At 39.0% G+C, this 23298-nt stretch overlaps 1 long non-coding RNA gene across 1 annotated transcript; it reads right to left on the bottom strand.

Annotated features, from left to right (window-relative positions):
- Window positions 1-8482: 8482 nt before the first annotated feature.
- On the bottom strand, window positions 8483-23084 carry LOC135291171 (uncharacterized). The gene is made up of 2 exons (XR_010354040.1): window positions 22733-23084; window positions 8483-8873 (listed from the first exon to the last, which is right to left on the bottom strand). It is a non-coding gene; the product is annotated as an uncharacterized LOC135291171 (long non-coding RNA).
- Between the last annotated feature and the right edge of the window lie 214 nt (window positions 23085-23298).

Genomic DNA, 23298 nt, shown 5'->3' with positions numbered 1-23298 from the left:
CTGGGGAGGAGCCCTGGCCCCTGAACCAATCACAGGCCAACCTCGGTGGAATTTTCTGGGAGAAGGGAGGCGGTTGCCTGTAACTGACAGAGGCTCAGGGCGGGGTGAACAATGTAACAATCAACTAACTGGGAGGGGAATAGGAGGGGAATAGGGTAAGTGGCAGGGCGAGCAAGAGCTGCTGAAGAGAGAGAAAAAGGGAGGAGACCTGAGTGGAACCTTATTACATAATACAACTTATACCTACAACATTATACAAAAGCAAAAAAAAAAAAAAATAACGCACCACTACAGTGGGGAAATACCTGAAAGAGAAGTACCATGGTGATCCTAAGGAGAAAAGGATCATTGCAGTGAGCTGGGCTGATGTATGCTTGTCGCACACTGCTAGATACTCTAGGGCAGCAGACAGAAGAAAGGGGGCAGGGAGATAAATCAGCAGCTATCCCAGTCACTAAGGCTGCAGCCAACACCCCAGGCTCGAAGCCAGCAGTTAAACCAGAGAGCCAGCCTAAGCCAGCAGCTAAACCAGACAATAAGCCTCAACCAATGGCTGTTGCTACTAGCACTAGAAGCAGAAGGTGCACAGACAAGACCGATCGACCAGTAGATGATGATGATGATGATGATGCAGGAGAAAGACCCTCAGCGCTTCCTGACATAAAATCAGGAGTCAAAGCAACAGGCGCAAGATCAGAAGCCAATATTGAGTCCTTCTCCCTGAAGGACCTTTGTGGCCTAAGGAAGGATTACACCCGACTATCTGATGAATCCATAATTAGCTGGTTAGTCCATCTTTGGGATGCTGCAGGCGAGGCTGCAATTCTGGATGGCACTGAAGCGAGGCATTTGGGATCCCTGTTACAGGATCCTGTCATTGACCAAGGAATGATGAGGGGGTCTAACCCTCACAACCTCTTGTCCTGGATTGTCAAGTAAATTGAATTCTCTTTGCCATCTGTAGGGCAGTTGTCTTCTGTTAAGTGGGCAGTTTTCCTCATTTTGACAAGAAAGTCTCACAGATACGTATGCTTAGCAGAAAGATTTTTGAATGTAGAAGCTGAGGAAGGAATAGAGATGGAAGCAAGTTTTGATATAGAAGAAAAGAATTGCTGAGCCAGTCTTACTGGATAACCAAGGAGGCAAAGGATATGTTAGTTAGAAGGGGTTTTTATGACTTAGAACAAAGGATAAGCCCACCTCAAACAAGAAGATGTTTTTACTAAGCAGAAAGATAGCACAGGCAAACAAGTCAGCAAATGTTGCAAGTAGAAAAAAAATGTCGGAATTTTCCACTGCAAGAAAACTGAAAAACAACTTCTGGCTTAAACTGTAAACACATTTAGTGATTGGAGAATACTAACATGAATATGGTAATTGTAGTAGTTATGATAGGCTATAGATAAAAGTTAAGGTATAGATTGGTTCTACTGTATTAAGATGCTCAGCAAAGAAAAGTATATAATGCATTTGTAACCTAAAGGAAGGGTCTCCAGGCCTGCCTGCAGATGCAGCTGACAGCTCTAGGCACAGGCTCTGTCTCCCACGACCCTGGACTGCTCTAGCGTCTTGCATGTGATAAACTGCGTTTTGGAAGAGCCGCCTGGAGTCCCGCATCTCTCATTTAGGTTCTTACAATTCACCTCTTAGGTAAAACCACAGTGATTCACCGTGTCAAACTAGCTGGGGATGGAAATAACAAACATCCCTGGGCTGGGGCAGAAGCCTGGGAGTCACACGCTTGGAAAAAGAGAGCTGGCAAAGCCAGCCCAAGGCGCAGGCACGCATTTGGCTCCAGGCAAGAGGGAGCTTGTACTGCACAGCTCGGAGGGACTCCAGGCAGAGGAGCCGGCCGGCGGCAGGGAGCAGCTCCCGCTGTCACTGCCAGGGAAGGACTCGCAGGACGCAGGAGGAGCGGGCACATCGCGGATGGACAGCGGAGCCCCTCCTGAGCCCCGAGGTGACCCCTCCTGCTGCTGCAGTCACAGCACAGCCACCTGCCCTGCAGGCTCTCTTTGCCTTCCTAAGCCTCAAGCTGTGTCGGTGTTTTTCCTTTTCGTGAACGGGCCGGGGCTGCTCGGGTACAAGACTTGAGCGTTATTGGCGGGATCAGCCTCGTTACATGGTTGAGATAATAAGCAGAGGGCAAAGCTCACGTACAGCCAGCAGCAGCCAAAGATTTCTTTCTTACAGAGCATCTTAAAAACTTTTTAGCCAATAGCATGTTGCTAAAGCTTACAGACAGTTGTTTTAACCGATTACTGAAAGTACACGTACACCTGCTTCACACAGTGCTTGCGTGTCTTCTTTTTATTAACAATACACAATGTTCCATTAGTAAGCTTAAAACTTTCTAGTATTTTGCTAAGCATATTTTCCTGCCATCTAAAAGTCTATCTTAGCCAAGCCTAAGACTCAAGCTCTTGTTTAATATCCTCACTTGCTCTACTATTGTAACATTTTCTACTTTCAGACTTTGCAGCTGCAGATAGCTCTAAGTGTCTTGGCTCTTTCTGTTTCTAAGGCCTGCTTTCCCAGCTTTCTAGAGATCTTCTTAGCTTTACTAATTCCTCCACAACCCACTGCAGGAAGCAAATCTGATTACAAATGATAGCAATTATACCAGATCAAAACTTGTTGGCCCACTGCTAATACTGGATGTTTAATTTTTTAGACTGCATTAAGTACCATCTGTGTTTCCAAAGGTGGTGCTCCAAATTTAGAACCGTGCATTCTCTCCTTCAGCTGATATACACACACACACACACACACACACACACACACACACACACACACACACACACATATATTTATACACACATATATGTTTGTAATTTTCTATGTTTGTAACATCTGTGTGAAGAAAGGGTAAACTTAAGAAAGTGTACTTTTTTCACAGCAGCACAGTTCCATAGAAATTTATTTGAATTTTTTTTCTGAGGTACCCATATTATAAAGACACTTTGCTAAAACTAGTAAGGATGAGAGTTGCAGGGCTGGTTTAAAATCGAATCCAAATTTGATTTCATTCTGTGCAATATTTCCATTAAATCTGATTAATGCCCAAGACTAAAATACTAGAGTTCTATTTTTTTTTTCCCATAGGAAACAAGGCATAGGTATACTTTTGATTTTTCATTTAAATAGAGGAATCCACTGGACTAACGGATACCTTGGAACTTCTTTATCATTTACAACTACCGACAGCTCTCAGGAACAGAAAGATTAAAGGAAGGGAGGAGAGCAAATATTTTAAAGCTATGACCTGAGAGTTATTGTACATCAATCTGGAGTTACTTTACATCACTTGGTTAAATACACCATTACCTAAAAATCATGTATATATGTATTTGGTAAGAAGTATCAACTGAATAAACACTATACATAAACAAGTTCTCATCTAATTATTTTTTGCTAGCCTCATGTTCTCTTCTTATTTAGTAAAATCAGGAAGAGAAACACTGCTGTTCTTTGAAAAATTAATCTGTTGAAATATTGACAACCCTGATGTTTGATGTAGGAGTCTACAAGCAATAATTTTAATTGTCACCAAAGAAGAACAAAAGGGACACATCATCTGTGGTAAACACCAGACATTGTTGCCAGTAGGGTTGAACAAACTATCTGTATGATGTTGTACAGCAGTTAACGTGAAGATCTCATCAATGATGGAGATAAGAGACACTGACCCTTGAGGATTCAAAGAATCATTTGATAACAATAAGAAGAGCTTATCTTGCCCATCTTAGTTATACTTAAAATGTATTTTATAGGAATTTGATTTATACTGATTGAAAACTCATCACTTCTTGTATGTTGCTGAATAATTAATGCTGATTATTTTAGTCTCAGCCCACAGACTTCAAAGATAAACACATTGCTCCAGCTTGCAGTATGGAACCGGTATCACTTGATTTTGTCACTGAAGTATCAGGAAGTGTTGTAAATGACACAGACTGCCATGGCGAGGTATTCCCAGGATCCGGTCAGCACTGCAAGTAAACATAGGTCTGATTTGCAGTCTGGCAGCAAATTTGCTGAGAGCAAACCAAATCTCTGAAATTGCCATGGCTATAAAGGAGAAAATGTGCCAGTAGAAAAAAGCTGGATAACAGATTCGGTAAGAAATCATAAAATGACAATTAAGCAACGCTATTGCAGAATTGTAAACACAAGTGGCCAGTATCATCATATCCTGTTTAGAAAGGCAGCAAAAGTCATAGTTAATCATTGCATAGTTAATTATTCTCCTCATTCATCTGGGGGTTGCTGAGGCAGCAGCAGCAATGCTGTTCCATATCAAAGATTTGTTATTGTTCAGACCACATTCTAAAATCTCTTGATTATCCATGTGCAGCATGACTTATTCTTTCAGCTAATATTTGTGCTCTTGGTAATAGGATAGTGCAGCCATGGATCGGAAGAGACATTTTAGATCACTGATTTTATGGTTTCCATCTAGGAAAAGTAATACTAAAAAAGCTTTAACATTCTTCACATTTCATTCTTTCAAGCCATCTAAACTAAGAATCACTTTTGCCTAAGTTTTTGTCTTTGCTCTTCTGGGTAGCCCCAAGATTTGCACATGAAGGCTTGCCAAGCCTCTGATAACCAGGCATCTAGAATTTACTCTTGTGGTCTCAGCACAGCCATCTAATACTGTTTTAAATGCAACATGTCCATAAAGAGCCTACAGATACCACCCAAGACCTGCAGAGCACACATGTCCTTTTGGACAGACAAATAAAAAATGGCATCTCCCCTTAAAATTGCTCTCTAACACTCTTAGGCAGCTCCATAAAGTTTCTGTAGTGGGACTGCATGTTCTTTGCGGTCCTTATTTCCTCCAGTAAAAAGGAGGTGTATTATTGTTGGTATTTAATAATTTTGGGCTGTACTTTAGTTTCCATGTGCCTGTTCCTCCATAGGAGCCGGGTGTCCAAACTGCCTGTAGAGCTGGTGGAGATCTCATCCTCGGTTCAGGTGCCTTCAAGTGGACATCTTGTTCAATTTAATCTACCCTGTGGGATATGTTGTGCCTCATTTGCTGCTCCAGAAGGAAAAAGGTCTCCCACACACACACACACACCCATGCACACCTCTACAGACATGGGGTTCAGGGCAGGGGTCTCACGTACAGGAGATGAGCTGCTGAGGCTGAAGGTACACTCATCTTCTTTAAACAGATAAATATTGATTAGATATAGATATAGATATAGATATAGATATAGATATAGATATAGATATAGATATAGATATAGATATATCGAAATAGATAGATAGATAGATAGATAGATAGATAGATAGATAGATAGATGACATAGATATATAAAGATATAGATAGATATATGAAAATCTAGCTCAGCTCGGAGGCATGAGGGGCTGCAGGAGATGTTGGCAGCTGCAGATCTGCTCAGCTGGCACTTCTGCTCTTGGCTCCCAGGATAAGCCCAAGAGGCTTTGTTGAGGAGGTCTCCATTGGTGGGAACACAGCTTCGTGAAGGTCACTGACTTTGGGAGTCTGACTTCTGAAACAAATGAATCCCTTTCCTGAATCACTGTGATATTTGGCAGGTATGAATGGTTATAGTGACACTCACTTAAGGAGAGGGTCACACATGGATGTGATGTAGCAATAAAAACAAAACAACCACACAAGTGGAATGCACTTTCTGACTCTTTCCGGTGAACTGTCAGCACTTTTGTCCCTACTCATGTCACTGCTAGAAGAATAGAAAGGAGAACAGCAAGTTCAATCTGAAGAGTGGTGTGAAATACCAAAATAAGATTTCCAGAGAGCAGAGGAATGATTGTGATTTATAAGCATGTATCTCATTTTTATTGGAGGAAACAGAGACTGATTACAAAGGATATCCAGATCACTTTAATGTTCTCTCTGTCATCTTTTCACAAAGCATGCAATTTCCAACCCACTGCAATCAGTGAGAATCCTTTCACGGACCTGAACAGGACAAATGTTTTTATCATAATAGAAGGCACTTATGCATGGATATTTAGAGATGATAGCCAGATGTGATAGCCAGTCTTGTCTTTCTTACATTTGTTCTGGTTTTCCTACCATTCCTTTTGGTCAGCAACTTACTAGCAGACTTCAGAGATTGCTTGACATAGTTTGACACTATTTGATTCTGCCTGTATTTAACAGCACTCTGTGGACAATATTAACTGTACTTCGTGCTTTTCCCTACTTTATTTGTACAGCCTTATTTAAAAATAAATGTGAAAAAAAATACATGAAAATTTGTACAACTTGGAATAAAAGTTACAGAGTCGTAGCCATTCAGTGTATCAAAAGGGTTAATGTTTGTAATATGTGTTTCTGTGTTTTTATTCTCAACTTACTCTAAGTTTCCTTTTGATCCCTAGATTGCTTCCTTGTCTTCTCTGAAGTGCAACCTTCTCAGGCAGGTCTAGGGAATTCCTCAATGTAAACACTCTTTTTCTCTTTAGAAAACGGACATTTTTCCTTACCTGCAAATCACAGATCAAGTCAGGAGAGGATGTTTTTCCAGTATCCTCTAACTGCTTTATTAAACACCGCTCAGAGTATTTAAGGATTACCATCTAACACGTGAAATGCAAGTTGGTCCGTCCAGGCTTTACTCATTATGCAGCTCTTGAGGCTTAGAGGGATTATCCACCAGTTCCTGAGGAAAGCAGCTCTTGACCACGCCAATTTCCAGACCAAGAAGCACCGTGGAAAATTATGTTCTCCCATGTGTTTGGTATGTCTGCTTCCCCTGGAAGACACAAAATAAAAACGGATCTTTCAAGAGTTAAGTTTTAATAGAAGTGAAGAGCTGTTCATGTTGGTTATTGCTAATTTTGTCGATCCGTTCAGGATGGTAAGGGGAAGGATTTGGAGCTGCTGAGAGCATTCAGCTGTTTATTGCAACTTGGAGAATGAGCCGTCAGATGGGAGAGCAAATGTTTACGTACACACACAACAGGCCGTTGCTACATTTTGTAACTTCATAACTCAACTTACAACTATTTTCTGTTATACATATTTTTAGGCTGTGTTTAGTGGAACCTGCAAAAAACCCACGGATTATTAAATGTGGTAATATTACTTGTAAAGTGTTTCCCTATAGAGAAAATACTTTTGTACTAGACTGGGAGAGGTTTGTCTCCTCAAAAATTATAATGCAAGAATTCAATTGGGATATAAGCAGGTTGTTGTAATGCAATTGTTTTGACTTCGTACTCTAATTTCTTATTTTTGTAATCCTCGAAAAATATTGATTGATCGATCAATCTATTGACTGATTGCAGAAACCTTTGAAACGCTTACCAGGCTGTCTGAGAATTCACAAGCACACCGCTCTGCAATGTGTGCACAACCACGGCTGCTGAGGCTGCTGTGAATGTGCAGGAGTTTTTCCCAGGTGTTGGGCTCCTCCTGTCCGGCACAGCCCTGAGCACAGAGGAATTTGGGAAGGGATGTTGTGATGCCTGTTTGCAGCAGTCTCCAGCCCGGATTAACCCTGCTGTGACGGACAGGTCCCTGCAACGTGCTGGTGCCCGCAGGCGGCAGGAGAGACCCGGGCCCCTTTGGCATCGTTCCCAAAAAGGCCGCGGGACAACGGGAAGGTCGCTGTGCCCCGGGCGGCCTTTGCCGCGGGCTCTGAATTTGGGCATTGCAGGATCTCTCCAGCAGGTCCCCCGCCCTTCTCCGCAGCCGGCACGGAGCTTTGCTGAGAAGGCGGCGCTGCCCGGGGCTGAGCCGAGCCCTGCCCGCCCGCTGCCCCTGCAGCCCCGAGGCCGCCCGGCTGCCGCAGCAGGAGCCGCTCCCCGCGGGCCGGGCCTGCTCCGGCCCTGCAGCAGCTCTCAGGAGCGCCGAGCGCAGCACACGGCATCGAGCCCGAGCTGCTGAGCTTCCATCCCTGCTCCTGACGCTCCGGGGCAGGCTGGGATCCGCGGGCCGGAATGAGCGCAGCAGCTGGGACGCCGCTTTTATCCGCGCTTGGGGCAAACGGGACCGTAGGAAAAGTGTCACTGGCAAAGGACTTTGTCTAAGCACAGTTTCAAGTTGACTCTTGGTATCAGATACTAGATAAAACCCTGTCCCAAGTTCTCCAGTTCCTCTCTCTGCCCTGCCTTGGGCTAAGAAATCTAGCTGGGTACTTTTTATAAATGTAGGAGTGTTGGGTTATTATTACTGAAACCAGGTGCCGTATTACTTGTCTGTGCTTGTGCCCTCACTAGTCTAATCCTGCCTAAGAACCATTCATGAGGATTCAATGAAATAGCATCACTTAGTCACCTATTTAACAAGTGCCACAAACAGTTAAATTTGGGGTTGATGGGAATGGTTACTGTTATGGCCTATGACAGAAGGTTGCCATTGAGATCCCTTTCTTAAAAATTTGTGCTGAAGCTACCAATAGCATGTTTGGTTTCTTGTCTAAATTCCTCAGGTGTATTCAGGGCAGAAATAAACAAGACATAGCAAAGTAAGTCTCAGAAAGAGTATGTCAGGTTTTTTATTTTTCCTGAACCAAAAGGAAATAAAAGCATGCAGCAATTGTTTATGGAAAGTGAATATTGTTTATAAAATATGTTGGTCTTCTTAGACAGGACCTCTGAATGAGTCCTTAATTTGACAGTCTAACCCAAAATCATCTGTAGAAGTTCCTGTGGAAGCAGCATTTTAGCCTAGGAATTCAGAAGCTGCTAAATAGAGTGATATTTATCACAGACAAAAGAAATATCTGCATCCTGCAGTGCTGCAGCCAAGTTCAACAACTTAGAGTCCCTCTTTCCTTTATTTCCCTGCTCCTTGCTCAGAACTGCTTGCTCATCCTCACAGAAGGCTTGTCTGCATTTGGTCCTCCCAGGTCTCTGCTTTCCTAAAAAAAAAAGCAGCTGTGACCTTTCATGTTCAGTTATGCTTGGCTGTAGAGATCAAGAAATTTGGTAAGAATATTGGAATTTCTACATGACTGAGTTCTTGTGCTCGAAAAGTCATGGTATTTTGAGTCACAACACTTGCAGTGATTAACCACAAATGCTCTCATCCAGCTGAAGGAAATAAAGAGGATTGGTGTGTATTAATCAATAGATAAAAGAGTTCAGAGTTAAATTTTGGTCTGTTTAAGCACTCTAAATCAGCTACATTAGAGAATAATGTATGGGTTTCACTCCTCTTAATTAAAGGAATCCATTGGACTGTAAAGTCTGGATTCTTCTCAGTTAGGTAGCTGAGTTGTTTTCAGCAACAATCTCCAGCATTTTACTCAGATAAAGAACAAGGTCATGACAACAAGGGATCCATACTAATTATGAAAAATCAAACTTGTAAAAATGAATGGGATGTAATGTAATGGGATGTAATGGGATTGTTCAGGTTATGTGGTGCAATAAAATACAATGTTGAAGAGATGAAAAGAGAGATTTGACTGTAATTGAAAATGTACCCATACAAATCTTCTGGGATCAAGGAGGTTTTCTCTAAATTGTTTCATGTGTCAAATAAAAAATGCCTTAAGAACAGGTTGATGACTTACTTAATCCTTGCTTAATAATTGTATCATGCCTACAGAACAAAAATCTGCTTTCTGGCTGTTGACAGTAAACTATTTTTTAAACTGGAACTGAGTTGTGCCTAAATTTCTATGTGTAAATTTTCCTTGCTATTTTATTACCATCAGTGAATTTCTGAGCACCCTGGATGAAAGCCTATTACATTTTCAGGTAATTTAAGACATTTTTATCTGTCTTCATTATCTGTCTTATATGCTCCACTAGATCTCCTACAGTTGACCTCAGAAAATTGTGTAAACACAACTGAATTACTGCCTAATTAGCAGAGGAACTATTAAAACTGTTGGAGTATGTGTTGGGGGTTTTTTGGGTTTTTTTGCTTTGTCAATAATGAGCAAGATGTTTGTAAAGCCCTGAGTTAAAACCAAGAAATAATGAACAGCTCATTTTAGGAAAGTTTAAAGTGGAGTACTCTGGAGGATTTATTTTAAATTCTTTTTAAATTAAACCAAAAGCTTCAGCTTTTCAACTATTCAAATTATTTTCACTTTAAATATGTTTTATTGGAAATGTATTTCCATTTATCTAATGTTTCTATGAAAAATTCCAAGAAATTACAATTCATGTTTGCCATCAATTTGAAGCTGCACTGAAGACCCTGGCTAATACAGGTAATTTCAGTCAGCCAGAGGCTGGCTCCAGTGAAAAGAGGAGCATCCACATCAGCTATGAACGCTCTTCTCCCTCATTCAGAGCATGCTAGAAAATGGGTTTCACTAAAAGACAAATGGCATTACCAAAAGTTCAAAGTATCCCTTGACTTACCCAGCTTTGAAAACCATATTGTTAAGCCACAGAAATTTTTGTGATTTACGAATTGACAAAGGTCAATTCATTTATATTTAGGATTTGTAAATTCTGCATTTGTTGCAAGTCTCTAGGAGATCAGGAAAAAAAATTGAAAACTTGACTCCATTGTGGATATTATCACACATCAGGAGTCCTGATGAAGTCTAGGCAAAGTGAATAATCATAACTTCCTGTAACATAGCCCAGGCACACTCTGATCAGTTTGGCTGGAAAATAATTTAAGATTCCACAGATGGATAAACAAATGTATTTCATCTGGTTCAAGGTGAAAAAAAATAATCCACTCTTCGTTTCCTGATAGCTGTCTGAACCTCTCCTATCTAATTTAGTATTGTCTGCTCTGCTACATTTCCATTCAGATCTGAGGATATGCCATATGTTTTACCCACTGTTCTCATTACACTTACAAAACTTGGATACTTTTTACTGAGAAGTGTGTAGGGTTTCTTTGTTCTTTTTTTTTTTTTTTCTTCTTTTTTTTTTTTTCTTTAGGCAGCACAGAGCAGCCACTCTCAGAGAATGCAAAACTATTGGGTATATGGTTTACAAGAGCTGCTGGAGCACTTGGAAGAAAGCTGTTGAATAGAGGAAGAACCTAGATTCAGTAAATATTCAAAAATACTTTTTGTCTCCTTTCTTTTCTTCTCTGTCTTCTTCTCTCTCCCCTTTTCATTTCCTGAGACCTGAGGACTACAACTATGATTGCTGAGGTGAGGTAAAATATATGAAATTATGGTTCTTCTCCAAAAGAAGGGGACATCAAATATTGTACTGAAACCAAACCCTTTTGCTGGAAAGGCAAGCCTCAGATTTATGTCCCAACAGCTATGCCAGCACCTCCTGGAGCACATCAGCCTCCAGATGCAGGGTGGAGGGAGCCTTTATTGCCTGGGCAGCTCTGACCAGGCTGCAGATCCCTTGGCAGCAGTTGTAGCACTGGGCTGTGAGAAGACAAAAGGTTTCCCTGCTCTACAGCACCTCTAGGGCATTCCTAAACACAGACCTGAGGGCTTTGTTTGTTTCGTTACTGAAAATGCTGTCTTCATCTGGGCTGTGGGCTGAAATGGAAGATTGAGCATAGTCCATACAAAATCTTTTTCCTTATGTCTGTTTCCCTAGCATTAGCGTTTAAAACACATTTTCTCCTCTTGGATGTTCAGCCTCATTTTTTTCTTATCTCAGAGCTGTTATATACACACGGTGACAGCAAGAAATACGTATTTATTAAATTTGATTTTGAAATCTTCATTTTTTCTTCCACAAACCTTAAATCACATATCCCCTATCATTTAAATATATTTTGCTTCACTCTGAAAAGGGTCATTCCTCTCCTTTTGGAATCTTAAACTGTAGTCTGCAAAGTAAAAGAGAGGTTTTCATGAGCCAAAATATTTGAGATGTTTACAGTTCTGCTAAAGGGCACTTCCACAGAAAGGAGGGACTGGGACTTCTTTCCATTTCCTGCATAACTCACGAAGTCTGGCTGGCTGTAGTACAGCCTTGGAAGATTTTCCTCATCCTAAATTGTGTCTGTGTCCTCTGCTGAGTGTGTTGGGAGATCAGGCATGGGGCAGCCAAGCTTCTGATCTTAAAATTGTGTTAATATTTTCCCTGATCCTTAAAGCCTCACACACTTGACAGCACCCATCCTTTGCTACAGGGAAAGGCTTTCCTGATGCCTTTCCCAGACCTTCCAATGAGGTTTCACAGCTACAATATGAAAACAGTGTTTTTACTTCCCTGAATTCCAAAAATGAAGTGATCCACTCCCATTCCGTTGCCCCAGAGATACCCTTGGCTGTGTAGGTGAGGTGATATCCCAGCTGTGTTCCAAAAGCACACTCAACCTCAGCATCTCAACTCATGCAAGAACACCCACAGTAAAAGCTCTGTGTGCTTTGGCCTGGATCTTTAACTGAATTACCAGCACAATGCTTTAATCACTAATTATAGCCTGCCATGCTTATAGTGTTTTATAATATTCTATATTGTCTACTGCTGACTTGTTAGAAAGCCAGCTTTCTAGAAAGGCAAAGAATCATCCCAAGTGAATGTGGTCCTTCAAAAACTACTTTCAGTGGAGAGGCTCAGAGGCTTCTGCTAAGTCCAGTTAATTGTGTGTTTACTTCTGCTTCTAACTTTTAATCTACTCCTTTCAGCAAAACAGCCTCCAAATTTTCACGTATTCTGTGGCTCCTTGTTGATTTAAATGAATACTTAATTAAAGTTAAATTAATACTTAATTTAAGAGGCATGATGGCTTTGTTAATGGGATCACTCCAGGTGCATAGCTAATTTGGGAAATGAAAATTACTTTTAAGCTGTTGGGCATATCAGTGGTTTTGAATTTTCTCAGGACGGAAAAAAACAACCCCTTACTTTGTTTAGCTACATAGATATATCGTTTGTGTATGAATATATGTATATTAAATATATTAATATTTTAGGTATATACATACATATATATATATATATATATATATATATATATATATATATATATATATAAATAAATACAAACACAGTTATCCACATTTATTCCCACAAGAAAGTCTCTGCTGGATCAGACATTGCCTCATTTTCCTCATTGGAAAATTACATTACATCAAACACTGACCATTGTAATGGGCTTTAAGTCCCTCACTCCTTGGCCTCCCCTGCACTGTCTGGTGGCAGGAATTCTCCTCCATCAGTGCTTTCAAACACTGCACTGACAGTCTATGAGAACACTGCAAAGCTTTAAAGTCCATGGTGATAATATCCTCTCCAGCTAAGAACAAAGAAATCACTTTGTTAGAAAATCTGATCCAGACAATATTGATTTTGTATTTCAGCTAAACGCCTTATTCTTGCTTTTCACTTTTGAGGCCAGTGAGGAAAAAGTACAAAAATATGTATGTTCAAGAAAGAGATGAGGCCAGTGAGACAAAGTAGGTGAGAAAAAAATAGCAGAGAAAGGAGCAGAAGCAAATTAAAAAATCTGTTGCAGCCAGCTACATAAGGTCACTAAGAAATGTATTTTCTCTGTCACGGGTACAGCACATGTTTATCTAATCATCCTTTGTTTCAGGATGCTCTTGGATCAGATGACATATTAAAATTCTTGTAGAATATATTTTTTCTTTTATTTCTTTCCTCAATTCAGAGAAAATTTAGCTCTGATGCCTAGAGGCATTGGGCAAGACATGCATAGGACACGGCACAAAGAAAATCACTGTCTGAAATAAACGTAGAGTCTGAATAGCATTTTAAAGAAAACATGCTCTATGTGAAATGCTGTATAAATCACGAAGAGAAGATCGATGTAGAAGTGTCAGAAGACACCCACTTTTTAAGAAGAATTGAAAAGGGTATATATGTAAGGGGAAGATTAGTATGGACTTTACAAAGTTCACAAATTACTACATAGATTTGAAAGATTTCAATTGAGTAATTTCAATTGAGTACTCTGAATTGAGTAATTCCTACCCATCTCTGAATCATGTTCATTCCAAACCAGTTTGGTGCCTGAGGCTTCACACTGCTGGTTTAATGCTCAACAAAATTCATTGGCATACCTGAGAGGTGTTGGCAGCTCCCAATTTAATCACTACCTTTCATTCTAACTTGTTAAAAAAAGCTGCAGTGACTACAGGGCTTTAAAAAAAAAAAAAAAAAAAAAAAAAAAAAAGCAAACATGACAACAAACCAAATGGAAAAAAAAAAAAGGCAAATTCAAATCCAACAGTAATATGGGTTAGTAACTGCAAATACCAAATGCTGCAGTGACACCAAGAGGTGAAACACCAGTTTTCACCCTGCGAGTACAAGGCTGAGTCTCAGTTTCAACAATTCTCATTTCTTCCCTGTTTAAAATTTCCTTCCACTACCACGGTACCCAGTGCCAGTATCAATGTTCAAATGTATTTTCAGTAACAGCATATAGCTTTCTCTACATAAACCATAAACAGAAATCTACCAACCTTAAAAAAAAATCCTAATTTTGTTCAGTCAGAAGAGAAAAAAAAACATGTATTCCCCAACAGGTCCATCTGTTCCTGTTTATACCACACGTCAGAAAATGGTGAGAAAATTCATTGGGAGTAAGTCTCTAAATTAAACTGCACAGGATTTTAAAAAAATTGTATGTCATAGAATCACAGAATATTTTGAGTTGGAAGGGACCTAGTGCCACCTCCAATAAGTAGGGAATACAATTTAGAAGTGTCTCTTTCTCCTCCCTTAATTTAAAGACCAATTTTTTAACCAAAAGGGCTGCAAAACATTTTTTAATTAGCTACACTAATTTTATTAAGGGCTTTTCTTCACAGAGACATTCTTTTGGGCAGACACCCAGAAATGTTCAAACACAATGCACATGCACACAACAACACAGGTTCCCACTCCTGTAATAATGCTCTGGTACTCTTCAGATTTTCATTCACTCTAAGTTCCTCCAAAATTCAGTTCATCCATCTCAAGGCTCTTTTTTATTTTCTTTTTTTTTCCTTTTTTTTTGTCTCTGTTTTCAAACTGGTACTAATAGAACATTGATACTGTGAATTAAAAAAAAACCCAAAAAACAAAAAACAAAAACATTGCTTGCTACTCTTACTACGACACAGAATATTTGATTACATGAGATTACTATTTTTTGTTGGCATTATCATTGCACAACCATAACCATTTAGTCACATATTTCTCAGTCTCCTGTGATATATCAGCTATCTTTATAGCAACTAAGTCAGGCCTGATGTAGCCTAATAAAAATCATTCTTATGACCAGGCCTTACACTGGACTGATCCAGAGATATGTTCCCAAGTAAGAACAAGACTCTGCTATATGTTTTAACTCTATACATCCACTGGAAGTACAGATTTGTTATTACTCAGATGTTAACTTCAAAATGCAGCAAGGACTCAGTAGTTCAGAAATTAGCAGAATTAAACAAATACTTTAAAAGTCTTCTTACTGTAAAAAGAAATCCAAAACCAACCCAGAATTACTAATTACAAACACAGTGACATATTAACTCTAGAGAAAATATTGTTTCTATAGAAGAAATTCCTCCTTTAATGTACAGGAACTGCAAGGCTACTGATATTGAATTACTAGCCCAAAGGTTCTAATTTATTAAATAAAGTTCTAGGAGATATTAATATGTATGTAAATAAAATGCCATCAGAAATTTTGATTTCTTTTATTGATATGGGAAGTTATTCAGGACAAAAATAGAAGCTGCCAGAGGAATTTTCTTCTGGGAAATAATCAGTCATTCCACACAGGCTGACAATAAAGTGCAGTGCACAGGTCTTCTCTTTGCTTTGTATATTTATTGGGAAAACTGTGTTGTAGTTTTGTCAAGTTCTTCTTGCTCTTGCCATATGAATGAAGAAGAACCTAAGTGAAAAACATCCAACATCTCCAACAGAACTATGTGGCTTTCTAGAGATCTTAATTTCCCTTGCCTGGGGTGCCATCCCATATTTATTCTGCAAGTTAAGAAGGTGACAAACACAACAAAGATCTGGGCAGACACTCATGACACTGACCTAAGAGGTATCAAAGGTCCAAAAAGAGTCATTTCAGAATCCTGAATAATGGATAATTTCTATCCTGGCCCTAAGATTAAAGTCTTGGCAGCTTCAGCATGTATATTTATTCCTTTTTTTTTTCTTTTCTTCTTTTTTTCTTTTTCTCTTTTTTTCTTTTTTTTTTTAGTTTAGAAGTTTATTTCCTATGCAGCAGATCTGAATTGGATGGTTGGATGGGACCTAGTGAATATCTGCTGTGGATATTTCTGAATTACACAAGCTGGAATTCAGGTGAGAAATATCCATAGGAGATATTTAAAGGATTATTAACAAAATATTTGAATATCTATATGTATATATGCATATATATACAAATACACACACTTCTATATAGACACCACTTAAGCATTATATATATATATATGTATATATATACACACAAGCACAAACACATATACATACATATATAAATACACACACACACCTATGCACACACAACCTTAAGCACTAAGTGAATTTTTGACTATGCAAGGGCAACAAAGGATAACAGCTTGAAATCATAAAGAAACTGCAGCTTCCAGTTGATTTCTTGAATTGTTCCCAAACACTGGAAAGTAAAAAATCCCACTACAGTTGCAGCACTCCACAGCTACAAGACATGTTTCAGCCCAGCTGCAGAAATGGATGAGAACTGAAGTGGAAAGCTCATGAGGTCCAAGCTCAAGCTGCTCTTGCTGGACAGTGCATGGTGATGGAAATAAAACCTAAGGATTTATAAAAGCTTGACCAGCCTGAATGTTCTTCTTATCTTCACCAATCCACAGGAATTTGGCATTGGATAAATTGTCAATTTTCTGATTTCAAAAGTTATCATATTTCAGGGCAAGTCCTTGAGTAGATTTGTTTGTTTCACTGTAGATAAGGAAGATTTGATTAAAGAGAGTCAGAGGTTAACAAACAGATTTAACAAGACTTTACAAAAAGAGCTTAACAAAAGAATGTTCACTCTCCCATGTGCCCAGGCAAACTTCTATTCTGCATTAAAGGAACTTCTAAAAGTTGCTTTGGATACTGCCACGTCGAATTTTAAACCCATTTCCTGATCTTTTCTTGGAAATGAGTAAATATGTTTTATTCTGTTTCCAAAACTTCTAATATTTTTAAGGTAAAATTTGGATTTTGTTACTTCATATGTCATCACAGAATTAGGTAACGCATTTTGCTTTAAAGTTCTTGTAGGGAAGATAAATTCATAGAAGACATTGCAGATTCTAGTTTTTGCTACAGATGAGGGACACCCTTCAGAGAGTGCTAGCAGGATGACAGCAATGAAGAAATGGGAAGACATTACGTGAAATGTAGGGGAAAGGCTCCACTTTTCATGTATACACCTCTGTATGATCAAATGTTAGTCTTTGCAGAGGTAATTGCACAAGATATGGAATTAAGCTGTGAAGAAGCTCGTGGTCTGTTTCTGAAATGGGTAAAGCAAAAGAGACACTGAGCACAGCTTTGGAAAATCCAAGTAACAATGCAATGTCTTTTCAGGTCATTCACTAAAATGAGGAGGACTAAAGGAAAAATCAGAATGAAAGAGTGATTATCTAGATAAAATAGGCAGTAATGTCTGTTTGTTTGTTCTGTGGCAAACCACCACCAGTTTTTAGTAATTTGAAATCATCTTTTCTTTTCTGGAGTTTCGAAGAGTGACTGAACTCAAAACAAGACTAACTGCACTGATGGAGTCACACAGATCTGACAAAAGATTTGTCAGATGCAGCACATCCATCATGATCTGGAAGGGGAAGGGGAAGGAATGTAATTTGTCACAGGCAGCAAAATGAAAATTGGGTACGTGCATTAAGCTGTCTGGGGAAGTTAGTGGTTAATCTAGTGGTGAAGAACTCACAGCAACCACTTTGAAAGTGCCAGATGTCCAGGGACATATGGGTGCAGGCAGCAGAGTACAGAAATCAGAAGGCATAAGATGTGGATGAACCTTAACAGCTCTCAGAAGGAAGTGGAGGTCCAACAAATGAACTTAATTTGACAGAAGAAGGACTCGGTTTATAAGTCAGAACAGAACAACTGAACGTCCATCTGCAAAGGCCTGGTCTAAGCAGGCAGATGCAGAAGAAGTGATCTAACAAAAGCACATTCTGATATATATATTTAGGCAGTGCTTAGCGGTCAAGTATGGAGGAACTCTTGCACATACCAAGACACATAGCTGGTGTGAACAAAATGATCTTTGCCTGTACAAATTGTGATCAAACCCAGCTCCTGTACAGCCAGCCTGATAATATGATAAATGCAAAGGTATTTATTGTCATATATACACATATATTACTTTGGTTTGAGCAGCACATTTGGGAGAGACAGAAAAAAATAGCACTCTGTAAACAGAACTGCTGCTCAAAACTAAATACACTGAAAAAACACCTGCCAGCCTTCCCATCCCAGTGCAAGGAAAAGCATCAGATCTTTTGCATGACAGAGGAGAAATTTTCACAGCTGACAGGATAAAACAGTCTGTTAGGAAGGTTTTCATGTTTATAAAATAAAGACATTCTGAAATGCAGGTTTTGAAGTAGGACCTCAGGGAATTGAAGGGAAAAATTATGTTACAGAAAAGGTGTCTTGTCACGATGTTATGCAATAGAGGCTCTTCAAGGAGCAAAAAATATGAGTAGTTTTGAGTTCTCTTTGACAAAAACAGAAAAGGCATAGAGTCACTGTGGAGTTTTCCAGAATATTCTTAGACAATAACTCACGCAGCTTCAGTTCAAAACTGGGACTATAATAAATACTCAGATTTATGAGAAGTAGTCATAGCATCTGACATCATCACTTAGAGACTTATCCAAGCACTGAAAGAGTATTATTGCAACCACATAGTTTGGCTGTAAAACCTCATCTTAAAAAAAAATCTGAGTAGCATGAAAGCATTCTCTTTTTGATGAAGAATAGTTTATACTGCATATGCTGTTTCTAAAGGAAGAATATAAATGGGATCTCCAGGACTTATTCTACGTCTAGAATCAGTTTTCACAAATAATACTTTTTTTGTACCACGTCTTAGTAATCTGTCCAGTATCCACTAAGAAATATCAATAAAGCTCCTTTGAGATGCAAAGGGTCAAATCAAGCTTTAATATAAGGAATAATGCTTAAGTCACAAAACCAGAGATACTAAAGCTGTGTAAAAATGTCTATAAACCAGATTATTTTGTTTAAAATATAAAAATATATATCACACAGAGAACCTCTTAACTATATATTAGTCCATCTGGGTCAAACTAATAAGAACCCCATCATGTGAAAATCCAAGGTATGAGATGTCCCCGTAAGAAGAGAACAGAAGAGTGAAAGACTCTCGTTTAATTTCAAGTGAAAGACACTGCTGAAAGTACAGAAATCCTTTGCTCAGTTTTGAATTAAGCATTGACTTATTTTGCCCAATATATACAAAAGTTAAATACACACATGGACCTTTGCAAGATTTTTCATGCTTTGTTTTCAGTTTTGGGAGGTTTATTGGGTGGGAGAGAAATTGTTTTGGCGTTTTGTTGTCGTTGGTGTTTTAGTTTTTATTGCTTTTGTTTTATTGTCTTGCAGGAAAAACCTGCAAGAAAAGAATATCAAGTGGCCTGGAATTTTGGAACTTTTTTCTCAGCTTGGACTGCAATGGATGATGTTACCAAGTCATAAAACAAGCACTCATGCCATGCCTATGTCCCAAAAAAAAAAAAAAAAAAATCAGCCAGGAAGTTGATAAAAAATTATTGTCAACAGAAATCAGGCCAAGCCACCTAGTTCTTTTCTGTGCAAATGTCACATCTCCAAGCACCATGCCTAATAGAAATGGCAAAGAACAAACAAAAATGTGGTACTAAGAAAGTGGATCTAGTAGAGTAGCAGTTTTAAGAAGCTATTTTCACAACACTGGTCACTAAAGTAATTAAACAATCAGAGGATGACGAGATGATGAGAACCAAAACCATTTCATAGCTGTAACTGCCTGAAGTTCACAGAGGTGTTTCTGCTCTGTGGAAGAGAAGAAGAAAAGATTATACGATAAAAAGACAAATGTAGGAAAACATCATCCCAGTGGAACTACAGTAATCATCAAAATATATGACTGACAACCTTACCCATACGAGGCAACATCTATGAAGTATATTTTATTTAGAGCAAGGAAATTAACTATATTTCTTAAGTGTATGAACACTAATATGTTCAGTGAATATATACAGCTATCAGACTGAGCTATCAATCACCCAAGCCCAGAGCAGAACCATGTTTCAGTGACCACATTTTTTGCCGGTTCAGGACTTAAGTTCTTACCTAGTTCTCAGTTCCATTAATTACTTCTCCATGTGAACATTTTCACGATGCAAAATGCATGCAGTAACCTTCTAGGAAAAAAACCTTACTACTTCTTTCAAGAGAAACATTATCCCTTAATAATAGAAACTGTCCCTAAATCTTCAGTGCAACCTGGAAAAAGGCTAAAACTGTAATCATTGAAAGAATTCTTTAAAAAACCCCTTGCTTCCACTGGAGCAAACAAGGTTTTGAGTGTTTAGACCAGTGTCCTCTTTAGCACAAGAGACATGAAGCACATTAGAATATTCAAAGACATTTGCCAGCAAATGTCCAACAGGAACAGCAGAGTGTGGTTCTTTTATCCAATAGCGACAGCAGAGTGTGGTTTAAATTCAGACGTAAAAAGGAGAGACAGGAACTTTTTATATGGACAGATAGTGGCAGGACAAGGTGCAATGGTTTTAAACTGAAAGAGGACAGGTTTAGATTAGATATTCAAAAGAAATTCTTTATTGTGAGGGTGGTGAGGCACTGGCACAGGCTGCCCAGAGAAGCTATGGCTGCCCCATCCCTGGAAGTGTTCAAGGCTGGACAGGGCTTGAAGCAATCTGGGACAGTGGAAAGTATCCCTGGAAGAAGATGAGCTTTGAGGTCCCCTCCAACTCAAACAATTTTGATTCCATGCCTCTTAGGAAACAGCACTGCTGCTCTAGTAAAATTATTTTGATCAGCTAAACCAGATAAGAGAAGGGAGTTATCTTTAGCAAACCTAGAAAAAGGAGGAGTGGTTTATTGTCTTTGTTGGGTTTTGGTGGGATTTTTGCAGTTCTGAATAGAATTAAGGAAGATGAGAAGAAAGGAATTAAAGTTTTCATAACTGAAAAAAAAATATATATATGAAACCAGTTTGTTTCTCAGCCAGTTTCCTAGCCTTCCCTTGATTGCTAGGAATTAGTTAGGTTTACCTCAGTTTAAATATAATTTTTCAAACAATCTTTACAGTAGCATTTTCCACCTAAAGAGTAATTTTTGAAACGCCTGACCTAGCAGAAAACAACCACATCCTCTGAATTTCCTTTAAGTGCACATGGCATCCTTCCACATATCAGAACTGTGCATGAGAAACAAACCTCCATCAGAATGTAGGCTGACAAAGAAAGGGGTAAACCTAATTTTGTTCAGCTAATTTGTAACCATGAGGGAAGCAAATAGCTCTTGGTGTGCATGCCACAGTCTCTGCTTCTTTTCATCATATAGTATGCTGCTGGGACATCTCTGGAGGTTGATTTCATCACGAAAATCAAGTCTATTGTGCCTGAACAATTTTTACAGAGCCAGAGCAAGTTTTTTGCAGACAGTTTCACCTGTTGAGCAGCAAGCAGAAAAACTGGGAGCATCTGAGACTAATGATCTGTCCCTCACAGCAAAAGATAAGGCTCTTTATTTAATCTCCCCTGCAGCAAGAGAGATAGGACTGAAGCTATCTTGTAAGTAGTAATTTCATCATAACTGTGGTATTACCAACTGTCAAGGAGGTACCTGTGTGCACACTCAATGAGCTTTATATATAAGTTCCTTGAGTGGTGCAGAAACTTGATTTCCAGTTATTTTCACAAATGAGATAGTGAATCTGTTGGAAAAAATGGCCCAGCTCTAAATTATGTGGCTGAGTGACTTCTTTCCACTTTCACAACTTAGATGGGTAAGAGCTCTTTGGACAGAAAGTTCCAGCTGTCCACAGGAATGTCTCCAAGCAGCTCCTGCTCTGACTAGAGCTTGAAAGGTTATTTGACATTCTCAGTAGATAATCTGGCTTTTTAAGTGGTGGTCCTGGTTGCAGAATTGATCTGCTGATACACAGAAAAGACAGCTGTAAACAGCCAGTAGGAGCTGGTACTTCAGAGGCAGAAGTAGGTACCTTGGATGATTGTTTTGGCACAGAAAATATGAATTTTCATCACTTCTTTGGATCTGAGCTTGGAAGCCTGCCAGAAGAGTAGCATATTTGTATAAACAGATTAGCCATTACATAAATAAAAGCAAAGGCAATCAGTGTCAGTTACATTTTCATTGCCTTGGAACTACTGCCACTCATATTGGGGCACATTCGAACTAATAAACTGCACAATCTTTTGTACTCAATGCTTGGGAAAGAAATTATGCAGCAGCAATGTTCACGAGGGTATGCTCTGCAGCCAAAGTTTGACACAAAGAATGTAGAAAGATCATGAAGATGAGGAAATACCCATAAAATACTGTAAGCATTCCACTGGTGATGACCCATTGCTTTAATTCTCTGCATATATTACAGCCTTATTGAAAAGGGAGGAGCCTTTCAAAGTTTATTTTCTTTGTGGAAGTTTTAGAACTATTGGACAGCTATGGCTGTAGTTTCCAGACTCTATTTTCCCCTTTCATTGTTAACAGCTATAAAATCATTCATATGAATTTTTAATTGTTTTATTTCAGAAAAAAAAAAATAAAAGAAACTGAACAGATCAAGTATTCTCACCTTGCTGCAAATGTTCAGTCCCTTTGGTGGACTACTCACAGACATCTTTCTTGACAGCCTCCTCTGGTTATCATGCAAAACAGAAAACAAAGGTGTTTGAGGGGAGCTGGAGGCCTTCAAAAGAAAGATACACAGACACTATTAAAGCTCTTTGAAAAAATGAAGAATAACTTCTCCCCTTGCTAAAAATAAGCAATCCTTGGTGAAAAGAAGAAATAACAAATCAGTTTTCACATGCTGCTGAAACAAAGTTATGTACATAAATGACTGAATATGAATTGAAATGTTAAAAGTGGGAATAAGACCAAACCTAAACTCATCAATAATTTCTTTTCATTCCTTGAAACAACCCTTTGTAAATTACCTTTTCCACTGTAACTTCTCAAGAGTTTTGAGGCATAACTTGCACAGTGATTCCCTGGGCATCTACCCCAGGATTAACCACGTTGGTTATGTAGATTGCAACTGGATTTCATATTGATGATATTCATCTAGAAAGCTGCAGCTCTTTCACTTTTCAAAAATACCTAATTAATTGCTCCCACTGGCATTAGCAGCTTCAAAAA

The sequence above is a fragment of the Passer domesticus genome, chromosome Z, assembly GCF_036417665.1.
Source record: "Passer domesticus isolate bPasDom1 chromosome Z, bPasDom1.hap1, whole genome shotgun sequence".
NCBI lineage: Eukaryota > Metazoa > Chordata > Aves > Passeriformes > Passeridae > Passer > Passer domesticus.
The sequence above is the reverse complement of the archived record's forward strand: the minus strand, read 5'-3'. Positions and strand labels throughout refer to the sequence as shown.